The sequence below is a fragment of the Hipposideros armiger genome, unplaced genomic scaffold (assembly GCF_001890085.2).
Source record: "Hipposideros armiger isolate ML-2016 unplaced genomic scaffold, ASM189008v1 scaffold_42, whole genome shotgun sequence".
NCBI lineage: Eukaryota > Metazoa > Chordata > Mammalia > Chiroptera > Hipposideridae > Hipposideros > Hipposideros armiger.
The window spans coordinates 3,039,128-3,057,991 of record NW_017731392.1 but is presented as its reverse complement, the minus strand read 5'-3'; the positions used below and the strand labels follow the sequence as shown (position 1 = coordinate 3,057,991).

Sequence of the window (18,864 nt, the reverse complement as noted above, 5' to 3'; positions counted from 1 at the left end):
TAACTCCCTGCATTGTAGCTCAAAGCAGAAGCTCCTCTGAGCCCTGAGTGAAGGCAACAGAAATGAGCAAAAGGCAAATTTGGGCCCTGGTATTTAACATAAAATACTTATGCCACAAATTTGCTTATGAGGGACAGCCAGTTAGCTCAGGTGGTTAGAGCGCACGGCGCAGTGCTCATAACACCAAGGTTGCCGGTTCGATTCCCACATGGGCCACTGAGCTGCGCCCTCCACAACTAGATTGAAACAACTACTTGAATTGGAGCTGATGGGTCCTGGAAAAACACACTGTTCCCCAAAAAAATTTCTTTAAAAAAAATTTGTGTATGAGACATGCTATGATCTCTAGTATCAAAGGCAGGAAAATGAGGGAGGGATGGGGAGAGGGGGAGAGGGGGAGAGGGGGGAGAGGGAGAGAAGGAGAGAGGGAAAGAGGGAGGGAGAGAGAGAGAGAGAGAGAGAAAGATTGGGTTGAGATAAAGCAAGTACAAAAGAGTGTCCCTTCCTTTTCTTTCTCAGCTGTCCTTTAGCTGGAGCTGCCTCAATCCCATGCACTCAAGAGAAAAGGGAACATTGTACATTTTCTCTGGGATATATTTTCCGGGGCTTCCAAGAAGCCCCTGAAGACCATCCAAACAGAATGCAACTAAATTATTTATGACAAGGTGAGGCCCTTCAGTGAGTTTTCTCAAAAATGGAAAATTTAAACTTCGTATATTCATTTTGATAACATTTGTAAAAAAATATATATACATTTATTTAAATATATATTTATATTTGTATATGTGTATATACATATATATCTATATACATATATAAAAATTTATATATAAAAATATATATTTATATTTATTTATTTATATGTGTGTGTGTGTGTGTGTGTGTGTGTGTGTGTGTGTGTGTATATATATATTCTCAAACCCAACCCACCCCTCCCCAAATCAATCACTCCAACTTTGGCTTGGACCCAGAAATGGAGGTGAAAATCCCCATCTCATTAGCATACACTCACTTTTTCACTTTTTCCCCACTACTCCCAGCTCCTCCAGCTTAATGGCACTGAGAGGGTCCTGGCAAGGTTGAATACAGCAAGTGGCAGAGCCTAACACAGAAATTCCCTGTCATAAGGTCAATGGCATATTTGTAGCTGGCACCTAGAAGGTGATGGGACTAGGGTACTAAGGGGCAGTAGTAGGGTACACCTCAATTATGCACCTGTGTTTCCATCCAGCAAAATTTAAGACCAATAGTTCAGCCTCTCTTATCTACTTCTGCAGCCCCGCATGAATACGGTCTCCTTCCTCTAAGCCACCACAGCACATGGCAACTTTAACAAGTAGCATTTCCTATTTGCCTTCTCCCTTAGGTGCTTCTCATTGCCCCTGATAGCTTGTAAGCTCCTGGCTTACCATTTACCAACATATCCCAGTTTCTGCTGGGCAGCCTCCTACACATTGCAAGCAATAAATACCTGTAGGATAGACAGATGCAAAAGTTGAAAACAAAGTATATTCCATCAACAAGGGAATGATTAAACAAGACATGGTACAATAGCCAGGAAAACTGATTTTTTTTATGACTTAGAACTAGATAAATTTACATGGAAAGAGTTCCAAGACATATTGTTTCATTTTTAAAAATAAAAATAAAGAACCACACATATTATGAGCTCACTTATATAAAACAAAACACACACTCAATGTATGTGTGTATAATTATATAAATATATAGAAAAAAGTTTGTAAGAATATCCACCAAACAGTGCTTACTTTTTTTTTTATTGTTAGTTTCAGGTGTACAGAACAATGCAATAGTTATCCTTTTCACCCTTCACACAAAAACAACCCCCCCATCTACTGCCCTCCCACCCCCGATGTCATACTTATCTATTACAATTCCATTGACTCCATTCCCACACTCTATTCCACATCCTGTGACTATATGTATATATAATTATAGTTGACATACAATATTATTCAACATCAGTTCAGAAATACAGTGTGGTGGTCAGGCCTCTACACCGACTATGAAGTGGTTTCCCTAACAAGACATGAGCCCATTTGGCCCCCTAAAAAATATTTACAACAGTATTGATTATGTTCCCCCAGACTCTCTTTTCTATCCCTGAGGCCATATTATAGTTACCAATTTGTATTGTCTCGTCCCTTCCCCTTCTCCTTAATCCCCACCCCTCCCAATAGCAACTCTGTTTTTCCTCTGTGTCTCTGAGACTATTTCTGTTTACATTTCTCATTTATTCAATTTTTTTAGAATCCACGTATAAGTGAGATCATATGGTATTTGTCTTTCTCTAATTCACTTAGCATAATGTTCTCTAGTTCCATCCATATTGTTGCAAATGGTACTATTTCCTTCTTCTTTATAGCTGAGTAACACTCCATTGTGTAAATGTACCATAGTTTATTAATCCAGTCATCTACCGATGGGCATTTCGGTTGTTTCCAAGTCTTAGCTATTGTGAATAGCGCCGTAATGAACATAGGGGCACATATAATTTTTCTAATTAATGTCTTGGGTTTTTCTGGATAAATACCTAAGAGTGGAATTGCTGGGTCATAAGGTAGTTCCATTTCCAGTTTTTTGAGATACCTCCATACTGATTTCCATAGTGGCTGCACCAGTCTGCAGTCCCACCAACAGTGCACCAGGGTTCCGTTTTCCCCACAACCTCGCCAGCATTTGTTGTTTGTTGACTTATTGATGATAGCCAGTCTGACCAGGGTAAGGTGGTATCTCATTGTGGTTTTTATTTGCATTTCCCTAATGCTTAGTGAGGTTGAACATTTTTTCATATGCCTGTTGGCCATCTGTATGTCCTCTTTAGAGAAATGTCTCTTCATATCCTCTGCCCATTTTTTCATTGGGTTGTTTGTTTTTTTGGTGTTGAGTTGCATGAGCGTTTTATATATTTTGGATATTAACCCCTTATATCAGATATCTCGTTGACAAATATCTCCTCCCATTCAGTAGGCTTCCTTTTTGTTTTATTGATGGTTTCCTTTGTTGTGAAAAAACTTTTAAGTTTGATGTAGTCCCATATGTTCATTTTTTTTTTACTTCCCTTGCCTGCGGGGATGTATCAGTAAAAATATTGCTAAGGGTAACGTCTGCAAATTTAGACCCTATATTTTCTTCTAGGAGTTTTATGGTTTCAGGTCTTATATTTAAGTCTTTAATCCATTTTTAGTTTGTTCTTGTATATGGCATAAGGAGGTGGTCCAGTTTCATTTTTTTGTTTGCATGTGTCAGTCCAATTTTCCCAGCACCATTTATTAAATAGACTATCTTTACCCGAATGTAAATTCTTGCTTCCATTGCCATAGACTAACCATCCATATATGCCTGGATTTAATTCTGGGCTCTCTATTCTGTTCCATTGATTTATGTGCCTGTTTTTATGCCAGTACCATACTCAAACAGTGCTTACTTCTAAAAAAGGAAGAATTGGACAGGGATTAATAGAGGCTTTGATTTTTATCTGCAGTGTTTATGTTCTTTACAATCAAGAATGTATTGAAATATTGTATAATTAAAAATTGAAAATACAATTTTTAAAAACCTGAAATTATTATATGAGAGTTTTTTCATCCTGTAGAACTTTGCTTTAATGAGTTAAAGAGTGAAGGAAGGCAGTGGAACTAGTCCCACTTGGGCAAAGGTTTGTTGATCCTCCTTATCTCAAGTTAGAGCCAACAATGCTAATGATTCTGAATAGCACTGGCCACACCTTGGCCATCCCACCCCTCCCACCCACAGTTTCAGCTATCACCTCTCTGTGGAGAACTCCCAAATGCCTCTTTCCAGACACAGCCTCTCTCACGAGCTACAGTTGACTTTCCAACTTCCTGTTGAGTAGAGCCAACACCTCATGTACAAAATCAGACTCCTGTCCTCCCTCCTCTCCCTAATTCAATTCTTCCGCTTAACTTCCTCCTTCCTATTTATTAACTGGCACCTCCTTTTTCCCAGGAACCCAGAATGGAAACTTCCCAGTCATCAATAGCCCTCTTTATCCATATACCTACCCAGTTAGTTGTCATATACTGATGATCTCTCTAAAAAGTTCTCCCCGACTGTTAACTCCCTTTTGTTGCCACTGACACCACCCCAGTTCAGATCTTTTCCATTCGTCACTGGACTAGTAAACTGTGCTACTGAATGGTCTCCTTGCCCCTGACTTCATTGATCTACCTCCTAGATGCCTGACTTCCCATTTGCTGTAGGCCCAACATTCCAGCCTGTTGAGGTCATTTTGAGCCTCCGTTCCCTCACCTATTGTATTAGCTATCCTCCCAACCTTGAGTCATCTGCAAATTTGGGAAATAAGCCTTTATGCCTTCATCCAAATATTTGATAAAAATGTTAAAATGGGCTGAGCCAAAGACAAGCCTCTGGGCTACAAGATCTCTTTTTAACAGAACCCAGAGCTTATCACTGGAGAAAAGACAGTAACTTAATAAGAAAATTAGTGTCAGACATTTTTCATATGCCATCTCATTTATAACTTACAACAATTCCTGGTACAAGGTATTGTTATCCTAATTTTAATTTTTTAAACTGAAGTTGAGCATGGTTAGGGAACTATGAAAAGCCTCACAACTATTAGGTGGTAGTTTTTATTTGAAACCATGTCTGTTGATTCCACAGCTCATGGTTTTTCCACCACGTTGTTGGAAACTTCCGTGGATCTTCACCTTCTGGAAGATCAACACACACCTCTTCATCTGCATCAAGGACCTTCCACATTCTAGCTTCAAACCTACCTTTGTAACAGTAGAGACTATACCATGTATCAAACATAGTAATGTTTTACAGGCTTTATTTCATTTAATCCTTGCCACGAACCTATGAGGTAAGTACTGTAAATATGCCAATTTAATGATTCTGAAACTGATGCATAGTGAGATTAAAAATAGCTTAATCTGTAAATCAAAGATTATCTCAAAATAAATTTTTAAAGAATACCTTAATAAAGGTTACCCAGCTAGTAAACAGCAAAGCTGGATTTAAAGCCAGGGTGTGCCCGACTAAAGATATTTAGGAGGTAGAATGGAAGCTCCACTCAAACAGTCAACCAACATGCATTTATTGAGCACCTTTATCACAGGCTCAATATTGTACTGGGGCTGAATATAATAGAAGTGAACACCAACAAAAGTCCCTGTCCCTGGCTTCATGGAGCACATGCTTTATTGGGAAATATAGACATTAAAATGATGGGCCAGCCGAGTGGCTCATTGGTTAAGAGTTGGCTTGGGAGTGTGAGCTCTGAGCAGCAGGGCCACTGGTTCGGATCCCACATGGGCCAGTGACGCTGCGCCCTCTACAGCTAAGATGGTGATGAACAGCGCGACCAGGAGCTGGGCTGCCATGAGTCACCAGCGATGGCGTAGGCTGCAGTGGGCTGCTGTAAGCTACCGTGAGCGGCTGGCAGCCACTGTGAGCTGCCGTGAGGTGCCATGAGTGGCCATCCAATGGCCAGCGACTGATCTGCCTCAGCCGGGAAGAGCACAATGATCACAATACCAACATGGGCCAGTGAAGTGACATCCTCCACAACTAGACTAAAGAACAAAAGGACAGCAACTTGTCTGTTCCCCTTCCCCGATTCCCCAACTCTGTTCCCTCCCTCAATTCCCCCAAAAAATCTTTAAAAAAAAATGAAAGGTAGCATGAGCTCTGAGCAACAGAGTTGCAGGTTCAATTCCCACATAGGCCAATAAGCTGCGCCCTCTGCAACTAGATTGAAGACAACGACTTGAGCTGAGCTGCTGCTGAGCTGCCGGTGGGCGGCTGGATGGCTCAGTTTGTTAGAGCGCGTGCTCTTAACGACAAGGTTGCAGGTTCGACTCCTGCATGGAATGGTGCCACGACCCCCCGCAACTAGATTGAAAATGGCAACTGGACTTGGAGCTGAGCTGCACCCTCCACAACTAAGATTGAAGGACAACAACTTGACTTGGAACTGATGGGTTCTGGGAAAAACACACTGTTCCCCAATAAAGTAAAAAAAAAAAAAGAAAGAAAGAAAGAAAAGAAGGTAGCAGAGTGTGGGATGTACTGGGAAGGAGAAGCCCCCAGTGCTAAGAAACAATGGACTCCATGGGGATGGTCTCAGAGGGTTGAGGTTTCTGGTCTTGGCAAGTGGGTTGATAAAGGTTCTTTTCACTGTGATGAGGAACATAGGAGAAACAGGTTTGGGAAAACTTGAGACACTAGTTTTGGGGAGAGGTCACACAGGCAGATAGATGTGCAGGTTGGAGTTCAAGAGTGAGAAGCAGGCTGCAGGGAGGTCTGGAATCATTGACGTAAAGGTTAAACTCAACTCATGGAGATGGATGTCAAAACTCTAAGAAACTCCAACATAGGTATATGTGGGGTGAGCAAGGAAAGAGAGGGCCTCAAAGGAGACCCTGCCCACCTGGCCAACAAATGCTCTACTGTGAACAAGCTTTCTAAGGATTGCTTCACCTCTTCCCAGGCAGAAACGCCTTTCCATCCTTTCCATCAAGCCATACCCTACCCAGGTCAAGCCATTGCTCTGCACCAGAAAACTCCAGCCCAGAGCTCCCTCTCCTGGACTCAAGCCATTCAGCAACTGGCCCAGGACTCAGAGGTTTCTTGGTAAGGGCAGGGACAATTTCAGGTATTTGCACATTGTCTCCCTGGGTGGGCTGAAAGATCTTTAATGGCAAATCTTGTGTATAAAATGAGGAATGTAGTCAACGTCCTCTTTACAGAACCAACTAACAGTCCAAATTTCAAAAAGCGTAATAAAGCAAAAAATCAGTAGCAGGGCATTTATGTGAACTAGTTACTCCAGGTGAACCTGAATGCCCTCCTCAGCACAACAGCAAACAATGTCCTGGGCATTCTCCCAGGTTCTCCCCCAAGCCTCTGCGCTGAACAGGGCCAGTCACAAAGGGAGCCTTTGCTGCCTCTCCTGTGCATTCTAGTCTATTCTTTGGAATGTGCTGCCTTCATTCCCAGCAGCCCTTGTTTCCAAATCCTTCAAGTTGAAAAGAAATATCTTCAGAAAAGCTGAAAATGTTATCCTTAGAGAAAATACCAAGTAACAGCAATAGAAGTCTCTCTCCCATGAGTCAAGTTGTGGAGTTTTAACAAAGCCCCATCAACAAAACATTGTCCAATTTTACAACTTATAAAAGATTTCTCATTCATGGTGTTTGATACTACCCTCCCATAAATAAATAAATGTCTGCAAATTGAGAAAGAGAGAGAGTAACATCTTGTTTCACAAATTACAGAAATTATTAGGTTCTCACCTGCATTATCACTTAGCTCAGGTCAGCTCAGGTGGGCAGTGACTGTGGAGATCTTACTCACCAGCATTCCCTATCAGCCAGCATAGTGCCTGACATCCAGGAGTGACTCAAAATGACTGCTGAATGTATGACTACTGAATATACATGAGAAAAGAAGTGGAGAGAAAACAAACTTATAGAAAAAAAGGGAAAACAGGGAATGGGGGACAAGATATAAGTAGCAAGAGAGTGAAGAAAGCCAAGATGAAAAGACAACCAACTACCTCCTTACATCCGAGGCTCAAATTCTCCTCAATTTCTCCACAAAGACATCCACATGTAGCTAAATCTTTGGGTCAGTTTTTCAGGCCTATAGGCTATGGTTGAATACAAACTTAAAGTATTAGCCACTTAATATTCTTAAGTCTTGTAACTGCTTTCCCTCTTTCTTTCCATATGCCTTAGAAACACTAAAACAAAACAAAACACACAAAAAACTTTTCACTTAACTAAGACTTGACATTCAATTTGACTACTACTATTAATTGATTCTAAGGTAGTGATGCAGCCCAAGCTTTGGCTTTTAGGTTTGCTGCCTCGCTATTTAACATCCCATCAGTCCATAAAAAAGATCCACATTCAGTGTCTAGGATCCTCAAGGATGGTGCCTAACTTCTAATAGTAGAGTTCCAATCCTGCCTATCTTACGAGGAGCACAAAGAAATGAGAGTGTCCCAGTTAAAAAAAAAGAAAAATGATAGAAAGAAAAAAGGTATTTCATTTTCATCTCACAGGATAAGCAAACTTAGAGACTACCCTTGATTAACAGTAATACTTTCTTCAGAGCACAATCCTCAATTAACCAATCTATGGTGGGTACTGTATTCTCCTTACTCTTGCTCACATAAACAATGACCCCCAGCTCCTGAGTCCATCTGAAGCTGCCCCTGTCACTCTCAAGAAAGTGCTGGGGGTCTCCTGGAATTCAATCTATGCATACTCAGGAGCAGCAAGCTAATTTTAATACAACCCTTTGGTGACCAGGGCTAAAATATAGCTATTTTTTAAAAAAATCCAAAGTAAAATCTAAATGGGTTCTAGATTAATCTTTATTTTAGAGCTGTATAATTCATTAACAAAATGATAACAAACTGCCACAACAAAATTGCAAACATGTTTTACAGGAAATTTGTTAACACATCATTAGGTCAAATGTGAAAAAAATATACAAGCATCTCAAAGATTACTTTTTTGGCATTTGATAAAATTCAACTCCCTTCAATTAAACAAAAAATCTATAAATATAAATCTACTTCATCAAAATGATTTAAACTATTTTAAGCCAACATCATACTAGTGAATTTGGAAAGCATTTCCATTAAAGTCAGGAATAAAATTTAAAAGTCTATTATCTTTACTCTTTAATGTCCAGGAACTTGATTTAAAAGAGAAACAATTATTATATGTGAACAATACAATTCTCTACCTAGAAAGGTCAGGAGAATCAGCTAAAAAATTAAGTGGATTACATCCAAACCATAAAACATTTTTTAAAAAATAAGTAAGAAATATATGAGTAATATGAACACTACTACAAAAACTTAACTGAGAGATATAAAAACATTTGAATAAATTAAGAAATATACCATTATGGGAAGACCAAATACTGCAAACATATTAATTCTTCCTGAATCATTATATAGATTTACTATAGTCCCAATCAGAATCACAGTGGATTTTTGAGATTTGCACAAAATGTCTCAAAATTCAATTTGCAAAAATAAGCAAGGGAAAATAAGGACTATTTGGATAATTATAATGAGAGAGAACTTATTCTATGTGATTTAATATATATGATAAGGCTAATATAATTAAAGCAGTGTGATACCCATTCAAAAATTTACAGATGGACACTTTAAGCCTAAAACTGACTTTAAAATACACAAAATTAGGTTAGAAATCACCTGGGATTATCCAATAAATGTATTATTTAAGGAAATTATATAAGGAATATAAATATTTGAGAAAATAAACATATTATTAAGAAAGATTAAGTATTTAGAAAACAAGTTAGGTCTTCAAATCATAATATGTACCCAAAAAAATGACTCCAAAGGAAAAGTTGAATGTAACTAAAAGCCGAAAAAGCTAAAAAATAAAGTTAATCACTGAAAGTAGACCAAAAAACTACAAAGTTAAAGGCCATGGAACACAGGCCTGTCTGCCATATGGAAATGAAAATTTTCTGTACTTTAAAAACATGGTAAGTGCCGGCCGAATGGCATGTTGATTGAGTAGGCTCCAGATGCCAGCTCTGAACAGCAGAGCCCTGGTTCGGATCCCACATGAGGGCCAGTGACGCCGCGCCCTCTACAGCTAAGATGAGGAACTACAACTCGACCTGGAGCTGGGCTGTTGTGAGTCTCTGGCGACAGTGTAGGCTGCAGCGGGCTGCCATGAGCTACTAGGAGTGGCCGGCAGCCAGTGTGAGCGGCCAGCAGCTGGCGTGAACTGCCAAGAGCCGCCGTGAGCAGCCGTCCCATGGCTGGCGAGCAACTGCCTCACCCAGGAAGAGCACAATGATAATACCAATATGGGCCAGTGAAGCGCCATCCTCCACAACTAGACTGAAGAACAAAAGGACAGCAACTTGTCTGTTCCCCTCCCCCGATTCCCCAATAAAATCTTTTTAAAAAAATGATAAACCTTTCAAAAATATGATGTTCATTAATATTTATATATAGTATCCCATAGTGGAAATAAACACAATCCACTTAATTATAAATAACAAAGTTAGGTGAAGAAGCAGTTATAAAACATGTAAGCATGATCTCAATTTCGGAAAAGACAAACAGAAAAAAAACCCCTAGAAAACCATGAACCAAATGTTAGTAATTACTCTAGATGACAGAACTGCGGGTGACTTTGGACTTCTTTGTTGTGCTTTTCTCTATTTCCCAAATTATTCAAAATTAACTTGTCTTATTTTTTGTAAACCAGGAAAAAGTGCTAGTTGAGAAAAACAGCATCAAATGACAAAGATAGGAAAATGCTTGCAAAAAATATAATAAAGGTACGTTATATTCTTAATTCATTAAAGAAATCTCAAGTAAAATAAGACAAATGGACACATTTAAATAATAAACTAAGAGAAAGCACTTGAGATATATATATACTATATATATATATATACATGTTTTTCATTTCTAGTAATCAAAGAAATGCACATTCAAACTATGAAATACCAAGCTTTGCTTATAAAACAGGCAAAAATGAAAAATCAAAATGAGAGAGACCACAAAACCAGTGTCCCTCCCTCATGTACCACTTGAAAGACCACTGCAGTCCATCATTAGTAGAAGTGTAAATTGGTACAACCTTTTCTGACAGCATTTCTGTAGTATGTATCAGGAGCCTTTTAAAATAGTTCTACACCTTGATCTAGTAATTCCGCTTCTAGGACCCTGTGCTAAAGAAAAGAATTACAGATCTGGACAATGGAGAGTTATTTAAATATAAAAAACATTGGGGATCAACAACTAAATACCCAACAACAGGAAAAAGGGTAAGTCCTCCATGAGAGTAAGAACCAGTTACTGAAATCAAAGTTTCGAAACAGTTAATGGCATTTAGACCTGGCTACTTAGATAGTGATAATTCACTAGAAATATGCAGCATGGCCAGAAATAATCACACTCTCTTATCCTCTGTAACTAATTTGATCTGGTCTTGCCTGCTTGAGTCGGGAACACACTTCACCTGTTGTCGGCCATCCCATGACTTGGCGTTGGTGAGGCCTGGCCCATTCTCAGCCAGCACAAGGCAATCAAAAACCTAGATCCAGGCAATGTCACAGGAGAACCTGTAAGGCTGTCTGTCTGACTGCTCTGTTGCACGGATGGCACAGGAAAGTCGTTTTTTGGAGTTCATTTTGCAAATTTATATAGTTTCTATGCCTGTAGCTCAAGAAGTTCTTGCCTTCCTCTCTCAGGTTTAAGTCATAATTGAGCATGTTTCTTTCACCACTGTCTCAAGCTTTACCAACCCTTCCCACTGTGAATTTTATTTTATTTATTTATTTATTTATTTTTAAGATTTTTAATTGGGGAATTGGGGGAGGGGAACAGCATTGGGGAATCGGGGGAAGGGAACAGATAAGTTGCTGTCATTTTGTTCTTCAGTTTAGTTGTGGAGGACGTTGCTTCACTGGCCCAAGTTGGCACCATCATTGCGCTCTTTCTAGGTGAGGTACATCAGTTGCCAGCTTCTGGACGGCCGCTCATGGTGGCTGCTGGCCGCTCACGCTGGCTGCTGGCTACATACAGTAGTCCATGGCAACCCACTGCAGCCTATGCCATCGCCGGCGACTCACCGCAGCCCAGCTCCGGGTTGAGCTGTTGTTCAGCATGTTAGCTGTAGAGGGCAGTGTCACTGGCCCTCATATGTGGGATCCGAACTGGGGCCTTCTGGTGTCCCAAGCCAGCTCTTAACCAATGCACCACTTGGCAGGCCCCCCACTGTGAATTTTAAAACCATGCTGGAGCTGCAATAAAAAAAAAACTTCAAGCATAGGAATAAACCAGGCTGAGTTACAGACTAGTTTAGCCTGCTGAGTAGCAGAGATGTGAATCTGAATGGGCTCACACCCCAGCAGTTAAAACTGCAGACCAAGTGAGGCTCATGCTCTGCCCTGTCATCCAAATTCATTCTGCCTTTGGGGAGAAAAAAGGAATTCAATTTCATGCCAAAATATTTAACTTCAGTGAATTTTATCCACCTCTCTGAGATTAACAAACCAGGCTATTAAAGAGTGCTTCAGTTCTTCCAGGCAAACATTTCATAGGTGAAAATATGTTCATCAATGAAACCTGAGTTCGTGTTATTAATAATAACAAATGAATTGAGGCTTTCTTTAGAAATGACAGTAACTTGAACCAATTCCAGTGATATCCAAATTAAACTGTGTTATATGATATTTTAATCCCAGATGTGTATAGTGTGCACTTGGTCACATGTGTTTTTTTCCCAATGATTTTTTTTCCATTCCCTGGATTTTCCATCATCAGTGATACTATATAGTTTAAACCTAAAGTGAAGTAATCAAAACAGAGTCTCTCTTTGCTTCTGCCTCTTCCTTAATTCTGAATATAGCAGCAGCCTTACCATTTTATTATTATAATGTAGCTGTTCCTACAAAGCCATAAAAATACATAAATGCTCACCATGTTTTGTTATAGGTCTGGACTTGTATGTACACACCATCAGCCCCTCTGAAGGAGACCTTCCAGTATTTTTTTAAATGGAGCACATTTTACTGGGGCCACCACATAGCAGATCACTCCATAAAGCTGGCAGCAATACCAACACTGAGTAGATAATGGCAGCGTTTGGCCAATAACCCTTTTAAACTTAGTCACCCTGTTTATGTTTATGTTTGGTTTTGTTTTATTTTCTTAAGCCCTAAGGGTAGGGGGAAAAGAATACAAGAGCATAAGTCTGTATTACAGACCAAGTGTCTTAGAGAAGGAGCCGAGAGAAGGCTGGAGTTTCACTTGCCGTTCCATCCTGGCCCCTACAGATGGCAGGCAGGGGAGGAAAGGAGAAAAGTCCTCCAGGTCTTCCTGGCAGAAGACCGTGGGACCTCGGGCTGCTGCACCCATGAGAAACAACCTTGAGATGCTGCATGGACACTTCAGTGACAACCAGGCAAAGAGAGAGGAATAATGGAAGTAAGACCCCTAGCTGCAGCATCACCAAAGGGCAGAACCCTGTGAAGACAAGGGGCTAGATTCTTCTTCTGCCATTCCATTAGGAGACTCCGTAATAATAAAAATGATCCTAAGAGCTAGTGTTTGTTGAATTCTTACTGTATATCAAGCACTGTTCTAAGCCCTTCATATGAATTATGAATGATTGCATTTCCTAGGTAGGTATTACTATTCCCCCTTCCATTACGTGGAGGAGGAAGTTTAGGCCACAACAGTCCAAGTATTTTGCACAAGGCCATACAAATTGTACGTATATAAGTAGTGAGGCCAGGATATAAACAAATCTAAACAACCAAGCTCCAGATCACAAACTTATAAAATACAATTATAGAAAATTCGGAGTGATACTTCTTGCAGATCCAAGTCTTTGGGCTACAATTGTTGTCATATATATAGTGCCTTGACTTTGGGTTTTAGTTCATCTCAAACTCTTCTCTTTGTCCCTTCAGCAGTAGAACCTCCCTTTCATGCAAAATTTAAGGCAGAACCCCAAGATATAAAAATGAGTAAGAGCAGGGCTGCTCCACAGAAGCAGGATAAAGGGCTGAGATCCTTGTATCCCACCATCTCCTTTACCCAGCAGAGGCCGCAAACACACCTGGAATACTGTTTGAAAACCCCTGGTCCAAACCAATATCACTCTGAATTATGTGCTTAGGAGGCAAAAGAAGCACAACTAGAAAACCAACAACAGCCAGCTCAACCAAAGAAAAAAGGAAAAAACAACCCCTCCAACAGCAGTCACAGAGGTACCTTACAATCTGGGCCCTGACACTAACCATCTTAAGTTTGAGCATTTGAGGGGCCAGAAGAGGTGGAATTCAGGGCTGGAGCAGAGAGTCAGGAATGAAGCAAATCCAATAAAAAGGCAGAGGTGGGAAGCAGAGCCAACAGGGCACCAGGGCCAGCGGTCTGTGGTGAGCGAGGGAGGCTGCTGTAGGAACAGAGGTGGGAGCATGAGAGGGAAGCCAGCACAGGAACTGCTCTCAGAGCCAGCGCCTTCCGGCTTCAAGCTGTCCACACATATTATATGAGATAGAAATAGCAAAAACGTACCAACTACTTCAATAACCAATGGGGCGGGAGGGGGGGTGGCTATATCGCTCTCCTCCTCACCGATAGAAATAGTGCTCTTTCCTTACATATAGTAACATACCATTCGATGGCGGATACTGTCAGACGTAACAGGCAGAAATGCTCACCGTTGGGAGTAGTGTGGGAAACAGTTAAGAGTGCCACATTGCTTGGATTCACATCCCAGCTCTACCCCGTTCTAGCTGTGTTCCTTGGACAATTTACTTAACCTCTCAGTGCCTGTTTCCTCTTCTGTGATATGCAGATAACAAAGGCACCCATCTCAGAAGGCTGCTGTAAGGGTGACAGGTTAATACTTAAAAGTACTTAGAATAGTACCCAAGTTTGAACTGAATATTATTGTTTTCTTATTTTGCTAGCTTTCATTTCACTCCTGACCACTTTCATTTTTCTCTTCCACACCCTATTAGTTTCCTATTGCTGCTATGACACATTGCCACAAAACTAGTGGCTCAAAAATTACAAATTTGTTATCTTACAGCTGTGAAGGTCAGAAGTCTAAAATGGGTCGGCGGGGCCGCATTCCTTCTGGAGGCTCTAGGGAAGAATCCGTTTTCTTCTTTTTTCCAGCTTCCAGAGGTGGCCTGCATTCCTTGGCTCAGGACCCCTTCCTCACATTACCCCTACCTCCTACTAGGAACTCTGATTCTCTTGCCTCCCTACTATAAGAAACCTCTTGAATAGATTGGACCCACCCAGACTATCCAGGATAATCCCAGTCTCAAAATGTTTCATTTAGTCACATCTGGAAAGTCCCTTTTCTCACCTAAAGTAGTATATTTACAGGTTCTGGAGATTAAGATTTGGACACCTTTGGGAGGCCATTGTTCAGCCTACCACACATGCTTCTCCAAAGCCTACAATAACAGACTGCCAAGACTTAGGTAGGCCCAGAGGGAAAAATCAACAATATTCATAGCTAACGTTTCGAGCACTGACTATATGTCCGGCACTATGCAAAGTGCTCTAAGTGAATTATCCTACTTAGGTCTCACCCTGTAAAGTTACTATCTTATGGAAAGGTTAATTGCTTGCCTAAGGTTGTACAGCTAGTAGGCGGCAAAGCCTATGTCAACCCCATAAATTTGATTCTACAGCTCTTATATTTTGACCCATAGAGCGCCTTGTCCCTATACCTTATGCCATTCCATCTGGGGGGCACCATAATCATTAGCTGTCTTGGAGACTGTGCCATAAGAGGTATACATGCTCTCTGGGTACAGAAAAATGGGGGTACTGCGGAGCCCATGCTAAAAGGTCCACACAGATGGCTGAGCATTCAGAACATTTTCTTATAGGAGAAATCTTAGGGTTACTCAAGAATTTATGCAAATATAGGTTTGGACCAAAAATCCATGGAGGGACCATTTAGGCCTGCCATTGTTTGGGGAGGGAAAGTGAAAAGTCCTTTGCTGACCCCAGACCAGCCCTGCAATTCTAGTCAACCTCCCAAAAGAAGAAAGGAGCTGACAGTCTCCCCTGGAGAGGCTTCCAACTAAGATTGATCCAGGTCCTCTGAAACCAGACCAGGAAATCTCAGAACCCTGGCAGGCCACCAGAATGGCCCCACCCATAGCTCAATAGTCAGTACACAACAGGGCCAAACCATTCCCTGCTTCTACCCACAACAGTTATGAGGAAATGAGCCCCCATGTGCCACAGTTTTCAACAAGGGCCAGTGGTTTTACCAACGCCCACAATGAATGACCTTTTACCTACCAGTTCTTACAGAGAGAATGGCTCAAAACCAACTCCCCCCACCCCCAACACACACACACACACACACACACACACACACACACACACACAGAGAGAGAGAGAGAGAGAGAGAGAGAGAGAGACAAACACCCATTTCCATTTAAATGTAAATAGCCATATGTGGCTTGTGGCTACCATCCTGGGCAGCACAGCTGTAGAGGTCTGGGTTCCACTCCTGGCCCATGAACACCTATTTAAGCCATAACACAGATGAATTATAGCATTAATTAAAAACAAGTCTGAGTTCTGAATCCCAGGAGCAGAGAAAACCACATGACACTGAAGAGTTTTCTCTTCCTTTCTAGGCCTCATGGTTGACCCATGACAAAGGGCATCTTTACATCTTCATTCTCTACTCCCAATATCACATCTCTAACTCTCCTCTTGGGGACACCATATAACTTAGCTACATCCTTCCCGAAGTTCCATCGATACCTCCCAGCCCTTCTATGGGAGTACTATGCTCCCCAATCACCTGTCTTCCCTCTCCCCAACCAAATTCCCACTTGCTCAATGCCAAGATCTCAACCAAACATCAGGAGGAAAGCAACTTGATCAAACAAATTCATACTCTAAGTTGTTACTGCTTTCTCTGGCTTCTTCCCTGCTTTTCCTTTTGAACCAAAAAGCTCTAAATTGTTGTCTTCTCCCTGGACCACATCTCCCCTTGACCCCTCAGCAGCAGTAGCCCAGACAGAGAGAGAAGGAGCCCTGACTGAAGCAGTTGTCCTATATAGTCTGCTTGCCAGTCAGATGTGTGGAAGGCAGGGGCTGCTAACACACACACACACACACACACACACACACACACACACACACACACACACACACACACGCAGAGCAGCCTCACTCTGTGCAAATATCTCCTCTTGCCCCGGCATCAGAAACATTCCCTGCTCTCTGCTTTAGAAAACATCATGCACAATTCTGTTCAATGTCCCTTTATTCACTTAGAAATTTGTAGGTAGCAAATCGCACATCAAATGGATTTTTTAAAGTATACAACAAAAGCCCAGAGAAGACTGTGACTAAGAACGGTTGCAAATAGAAAAAGAAAACCAACCACCTTCACTGGAATCTAGCTTCACCGCAACCCACTTGAGCATAGAATTTTTAATGACACAGGTCAACCTTGGAGCACATCCAAGGAGCTTATGTTACTAGAAAGACTGGAAGAACATCCCTCCAGCTCAATCTCACTGCTTACTTGGTCTCAAGGCATGGACCAAAGATGATTATTATGCACAGCTCCTGGGTATAAGAAAAATTTCCCCGGTGGGGCTGTAAATGGAGGACAATGAGAATGGTAAATATTATGCTTTTCTCTAAATATTTTCTATTATATTATCTCCTTCTTCTAAGTAGAGATTTGTGTTGAAGAACCAAAGTCTTAACATTTAATACTAGCCCATCATTATTTCTAGAAGGCCTTCTAGGTGCAAGCACTGTGCCAAGAAAGCCACAGTTAATGCCTTTAGTAGGAAAAATGAGATGTCTACAGAATTAACTCTCAAAGAAGGCAGAGAGCAGAAAAGCAGGGAAGGTTAAGTGCTGCAAGAATCAGTGCAGGGGAAGGTTGATTATTTGGGGCTGGGGTATCAGGGAAGACTTCGCTGCAGCAACAAAACTCAGTCTGAAGACTGGTTAGGATTTATCGTGGTGAAATGGGGCAGGAAAGGTATTGGGAAGAAGGAAGGAGTTTAGATGGTCAGCATCATCAGGCATTCTTCAGAAAGTATTTGTGAAGACATGGCTGCACACAGAGTCCAGAGATAGTGACCTTCCCTTCTCCCCAATGACAACTGGGCCTCTGAACAGTTTTCTACAGGGTCACCTGCATCCATCACCCAAGACAGGTCCTCAAAAATTCTCCTTGATGGGGCCCAGCATTCTTGGCCTCTCTTGTGCCCATTCTGTGGCCGTGGCCCCACTCTATTCCTACCACGGGTTCCTACAAGAAACACAAAACGCACTAATTTTGCACGGATCTAAAGAAACCACCAGCACATTTTGCATAATGCCATTAAGATTATGAACCATGTGCAAAGAAAACTTTTCAGTGAAGTGAATCCTACTTAATTAACATCTATTCAGGGAGCTCACTATTTAAAACGATGCTGATACATCTTGAAATGATGAATTTTTCTTACACTGAATAATCGGTTGAGTCCATTGAACCAAGCGTCTCATGGCTTAAATACCAGGCAAAAGGGGGGGAAAAAACCATAAATGTATACTGTGCGTTCAACCTTAGCCACCACGGAGGGCTTCTAGCTCTAGGTTATTCATGGTTGCATTAGAGGGCTTGAAGAAGTAGCCATACTTCCAGGAGCCACTTAAAGCGAGACCCCATCCAATGTTGTATTTTTCAGGACTTAATGCATTGAAATCTCTCCAGGAACAATTTCTTGAGTACCTTCCTTGAAATACGGCTGCTAAACACCGCCACAAAAAGATCTGATACTTCTTCGTACTGGCCACCTTTCACACCGTGCACACAAAAATGAAATGAGGACCTGAGGTAAACATCTGGAGGAGTGAAGGAGGCACTTACGGGGTGTTCTGCAGCCCACGCGAGGGCTGGCCTGCATTCCCTCGCTTGTCGCCTACCTCAGTTCTCCTCGGGCCGGGGGTCGGCCGGGGGTGGGGTGTCGGAGAGCGTGAGGACACACTTCCACCAGGTACAGAGGGTTAGGCGACCTCCCTTGGCGGATCTACTGGCTTCGGAGATCAAAAGCCCATCGCTCCCCTTGTCCAAGCCTCAGGAACCGAGCTAGAGTCGTTTCCTCACCTTTTTCCTCTTCTGGCCAGTCGCGCCGGAGTCTCCAAGTGCAGCGTCCCACCCCTGGACGCGCCTGTCGCTAGCGGCGTCGAGTGTCCCCGCTACTGTATGTCAGCGGCAGAGCTGCTGCCAGGCGAGCGCAAGAGCGAGGCAAGTGCCGGGGAGGCAGAGCCCG

At 41.8% G+C, this 18,864-nt stretch overlaps 1 protein-coding gene across 4 annotated transcripts in view; it reads right to left on the bottom strand.

Moving 5' to 3' along the window:
* LOC109380958 (1-phosphatidylinositol 4,5-bisphosphate phosphodiesterase epsilon-1-like) overlaps window positions 1-18,858 on the bottom strand; it is a 47,628-nt gene extending 28,770 nt beyond the window's left edge. For 2 of the 4 annotated variants that reach the window (XM_019639098.1, XM_019639095.1), the window contains exon 1: window positions 18,699-18,858. The gene's annotated coding sequence lies outside the window, so the exon portion shown is untranslated. Of the gene's footprint in view, window positions 1-3,976; window positions 3,988-18,461; window positions 18,653-18,698 lie in introns of those variants that run through there. The other 2 variants (XM_019639097.1, XM_019639096.1) reach the window with 2 other exon arrangements.
* Between the last annotated feature and the right edge of the window lie 6 nt (window positions 18,859-18,864).